The sequence below is a fragment of the Antechinus flavipes genome, chromosome 3, assembly GCF_016432865.1.
Source record: "Antechinus flavipes isolate AdamAnt ecotype Samford, QLD, Australia chromosome 3, AdamAnt_v2, whole genome shotgun sequence".
NCBI classification, from domain to species: Eukaryota; Metazoa; Chordata; class Mammalia; order Dasyuromorphia; family Dasyuridae; genus Antechinus; species Antechinus flavipes.
In genome coordinates, this window is record NC_067400.1 from 3,595,650 (window position 1) to 3,601,262 (window position 5,613).

Here is a 5,613-nt window from a genome sequence, read left to right on the forward strand (position 1 = left end):
CTGGGCTCTTGGCACATTTTCTCACATTGGGGAAAGAGTCATCAAGGTCTAGAAGGGCAGATTTGGGGACCTTACGGCCCAGGGGGCCGCCTGTCAACGAAACTTACGGGCAGAACTCTTAAAGCAGAGCGGGAGTCAGGGAGAACATCCAGTCAATCAATTGATCGGGACCTTTAGTCTATTAACGTATAGAACCTGAGAATTACAGGGGCTTCAAAGACCCTCCCCACTGGAACTCATAGGACAAGTGGACATCTGGCCTCTATCTACAGACCTTGTAGATTTTCCTTGAACTTTACAGCCAAGAGCAGGGAGGAAGAAGAGGAGGAGGAGGAGAAAAAAGGAGGAAAAAAGAGGAGGAGGAAGAGGAGAGCATCTGGGTTCACCATGATGTCCTCATGCCCAAGCTCTTTGTCCCTGTAGTAATGGGAATTGTGATTTTGGCTGCACTTTTCCTCCTACACCTTCTCCCCTCCTACCTTCTCTATTACTGAAGAAGCAGCAGCCTCCTTCAGTGTCCCTAAGACTTCTCTCCCCAACATGGTGCTAAGGTCTGACTATGTCATCCTTGGACCATCTCTCGAGGATGCTTCCTTTTCTCCTTCTCTCACTGACCTCAGCCTGGTGCAGGCTCCTGTCCTCTCCCTCTAGACTATCTCAATAGCCCGGGGTAGCTTGGACTCCTCCGAGTCCTTCCCTCTCCAATCGATAATCTATTAAAGTGGTTTCCCTTAAGTGCAGGTGTAGCCATATCACCCCTCGTAAACCACAGCGGCTCCCTAGTGCCACAAATATAAAACGCTCCATTTGGCATTCAGAGCCCTTCGTAGCTGCCGACCTTCCCAAGATGCCAGTGGAACCCCCGTGGCACCAGTGCCCGCAGCTGCCCACCTCGCCAGGCTTAGGCAAGCCCAAGGCCCCTTTCCTGCCTCCTCAGGCACTGGCCATCCCCAAAGTTTGGGGCTTTGAGGAGGAACTGAAGGGAGATGATGGCATTTGTAATTCTGCAGATGATAACAATATGGCCACCAGTGGACACTTGGCCCCCGGGCTCTGCGGCATCAGTGGAGGGCAGAGCTGATCAAAAGCCAGGGCTGGCTGATCTAGGGCTCCAGGGGCGAGTCCCTTACAGACAGAGGAGAGCCTGGAGAAGAGCTCATGGGGGTTCCTTATCTCCAGGCAGCCTCTCCCGGCTCTTCCTGCCCAAGTCCTTCACGAGGAAGGAATGCCAGGCACTTTGGGGCAGAGTCCACTGAGCTCGAAGCATCTGTAGGTGGCCTGGACTGGGAGGCACATGGAACAGATGGTCTCAGAGAGAGCCGAGCCATGAAGCCCGGACCAGGCGGCCCTGAGGGCAATTCTCGTGCTGGATCAATTGGGGGGGGGGATGAGATGGGGTTCTAAGTGGAAAGATGCCATATTCTGCTGGGATAAGGAGGAGCAAAATGCCCGGGACCTCCAGGGGCATTCTGTCCTGCCCCGTAGCAAACGCTGCTGCATCTACACAGAGCAGGAGTCCTAAGAGGCCAGATGTGCAGCAGCAGGGATGGCAGTTTCCTCCAGAACCCCGAGCCTTCTTCCTTCCCTCTCCTCCTCGTGTCTGTGTCTGTGTCTGTGTCTCTGTATTGCACACAAAATTGCAGATGAATGAGAACAGCCCTCCCTGCCTCACCTGCTGTTTGTCCCCATGCTCTTCAGGGGCTGTTTTCAGTGTCTGGTTCCTGTTCTTTGCAGGATTCCCCAAGTAACTGAGCCTCAACTTTGGGATCCCCAGGAACATTTTCCAAACACAAATTTAATGAGTGAGTGCCCTGACTGAAGCAATTCAGTTGTGTTCTGCTCTTCCAAGGGGAATTCCCCCTTCTCCTTCTCCCCCCCTGCCTTCTGCATTGGGCCTGGAGCTGGCTTTGGGTCTAACCAGAGACTAGAGTGAGCCTAGTAGTTTATTTCCTAGAGGTGAGTAACTTGGTTTAAAAAAATAAGCGATTTGGTTCCACGAGAAAATTTGACTTGTCTGTGTAAACATTTTTGTGGTCCGCTAATAGAACATCAGTCCTGGAGGCCGGGGCCTTGTGTGTATAATTCTGCACTTTAGCAGCGTCTGCTACAGAAGAGCCATTTAGCTTTGCCTAGATGGACCCAACCATGGGAGTGGGAATAATAACTTCAAAACGATCAAAAGTAAACACGAAATTTCAAAGAATAAGAAAGGCCCAGAGAGCGAGAGAAGATGCTTCTCCCTCTGTTCCTTTGCCGAAGAGGGAGGCCCGTGGATGTGGGCCTTGGCAGAGAACTTAAGGATCTTTTTCTTTTGCATATGTTGATGGATTTACTCAATTTTTACTCTTATTTTTTATTAAAAATATTTATTATATGGGATGGTTCTTTTGGAGGGGGAAAGGAGGATACGGGGGAAATTTAGACAACTTGAAAACAAGATATCAAAATATATTTTTAAAAAAATGTTTACTGGAGTGGACTACACTTCATGTTTGACTAAACCTACTGAAGACGGTGTCACGGTCCGTGTCCTCCGCATGGTGAGCACTTACTAAATATTGAACGATTCGGCCCAAAAGTACGCTCACAAATCTTCGCTCGTGACTCTGCCCCAAAGCCTGGCTGGCTCGTTAGTGGGAGTTGGGCCAGATCATGCCGCAGATTCTTAGTTTCCAGTGACTCTGTGGTTTATCCTTATGGTCACTTCCAACCCTCTCTGACCCCATTTGGGGCAGAGACACTGGAGTGGTGGCCATTTCCTTCTCCAGCTGATTCTATAGATGAGGACATGGAGGAGGGGTGATGTGACTTGCCCAGGATCACAGAGCTGTCTGTCTTGGGTCAGTCTTGTCTATAACTTCCCAAAAGCTGGGCACACGAGAGCCACACATGCAGTTAGGGGCCTTTATTTTCTCTGACATCACGAAGATGGCCCACGTGGTCTTTGGTAGGACTGGTCTTTTTACTTTGTGACCCCCTTGAGGTCATGGACTATTTGTTGCTTTTCTGGGTTCCCCAGACCTTAGTATAGTGCTTGGCATATAGTAGGTACTTAATAATTGCTAGTTCATTGGGTGATCTCCTCTGCTTGGGCACAGAACTCTGTTTAAGAAGCCTGTGGCTGGAGGTACCTGGACTCTGCTGCTTATTGACCAGTTCTGACTCTAATGAAGCCTTAGGTGATGGTTGAGAATGAACTGCCTTAGCTCTGTGCCCTGGGTTCTGCTGATTTATAAATAATGGACTAGAGAAGCAGATCGGCTCGTTTGTTATGCAGGTCTGCTTCGTGCCCTTTGTAGCCGGGGATGCAAGGAAAGCGCTTGGCCGCCTCTCATTCCAGGCTCGCTGGAGTCGGGGGACACAGTCTCGGGGCTGTGTTTGGCCGGAGCCCTGCTTCGGATGCCTGATAGATGGGGCTTTCTGGGAAGGTAATTGATTTCCAGGGAGAGTATTAATTATAAAGGAACTAGGTAGCGCCATTTCCACCCTCAGAACACACACTCCAGAGTCGGGCCCTATTGCATCAGGGTTCGGAAGCTTACAGATGGACCACTACTGATTTTTAAAAATAAAATCTCCAAGTAACCTGGACTTGAGAATTCATGGAAGCGATGGGGGAGAAGTCACATTGATATTCTTCATTCAGAAAGCTTTTATTTTTTTAAGTTTTTTATTCTAAAAAACATATGCACAGGGGCAGCTAGGTGGAGCAGTGGGTAGAGAGCACCAGCCCTGAAGTCAGGCCTCAGATCTGGCCTCAGACACTTAATACGTCCTAGCTGTGTGACCCTGGGCAAGTCACTTAACCACCATTTGCCTCAGTAAAAAGGAAAAAAAAATATGCATAGTTTTCAACATTTGCCCTTGGAAAACCTCATGTTCCAATTTTTTTTCTCTCTCTTCCCCTCTCCCCCCAGCTCCTCCTTAGCAAGTAATCCAATATATGTTAAATACATGCATTTTTTCTATCAATATTTCCACAAATATCATACTGCACAAGGAAAATCAGATCAAAAAGGGGAAAAAAGAGAAAACAAAAATCAAGCAAACAACAAAAAGGTGAAAATACTATATTGGGATCCACACTCAGTCCTTTCTCTGGATGCAAATGGCTCGCTCTCACAATTCCATTGGAACCAGCAAGCGTTTGCTAAGCCATTACTGAAGCAAGTCATGAATAAAGTTTAAGGGTAAAAAAATCCCAAAGAGAAGTAGTCTCTGCTCTTAACAAGCGTACATCGAACTAGAGATGCCAACAAGTCAATGCACGGCTATCTGGGATAGCGTGAGGAGGAACAGAACACAAAGGGGATCTGGATCACCTTTCCCTCGGAGATAATCAGGAAATACAAAGGGCATGACCTGGGCAAATTCCCATAGGGAGGAAGTAAATTACTGCAGTCAGGAAAGAGCCACGAAGATCAGTTTGATGGGAACAATGAACTCAAGAGGGCTTGGCTAAGGCAAGTCCGGTCTAAAGACTTGCAAGCCTGTATCAATACCCATGGAAGGCTTGGTGAACCTGTTTCTGGTTTCTGCAGGTATTCCCCACCTGGTGTGTATTGACTTACTCTGGGGTGATCAGTTTTTTAATTGGCAGGTGAGTAGAAACTGAATATGCACTTAGAAGCACTATGTGAGAGACACCGAGGATCTAGGAAGACCATTGGAGAAGTGTTGTAATGATGTTCCACAGCGGACTTCTCAGACCAACCATGAACCCACTTTAGAAATTTGGAGCTTCCAACCCCATTGGGTAAAATTGTACATGTTATTCGCTGTCCTGGAGGAGAGTATATTAAAGTCAGTGGTAGCTCCAGAAACCCCTGGGCCATGGAGAGGAGTCTCAAGGATGTCCTTTTTCCAGGGACATGGAACCCCTGCTAATTCTAAGAACCCCTTTTCAACAGAAATTGGATCCTCAAAGAGACCTCAGGTCCCGGGCTCACAGAGCTGGATCTTCTGTCTCAGTGGGTTGATCGCTCAGGGGATCTGTGACCTTGTTGACTTGGGGCTTTGTCTAAGGGTATAGCCAGTGGTCCATCTCTGCCTGCCATCTTGTGAGACTCTTGCCTATCCTACAAGTTCACCAGAGGGGTTGCTCCCAATATATATATAAGAAGCCTCTATCACTTTCTTTCGACATCACAAGCATTTTCTACTGGCAAGTAGAAGAACCAATTAAGTGCCTTTTTTTAAAAAATTAATTTTTGGCTGTATTTATTTTTGGCTACATTTAAGTCCTGAACTGTTTCCATCCTTTCCCATCCCACACTAGAGGAGCTCACCATTTGATGCAGATTAATAAATATATGTGAAACCATATTATGCACATTTCTATTTATCAGTTTTTTTTCTTTGGAGGTAGGTAGCATTTTCCTTCATAGGTCCTTTATAGTTAATTTAAGCGTTTATAGTATTCAGAATAACTTGGTTGTTCTCAATTATTATTTGAATAATAATGCTGTTATTGTATACAACATTCTCCTGGTTCTGCTCTTTTTACTTTTCATTATTTCATGCAAGTCTTTCCATGTTTTTCTAGTGTTGGCCAGCTTACAATTTCTCAGAGCACGGTAGTATTCTATCACAATCATATATCACAACTGATCT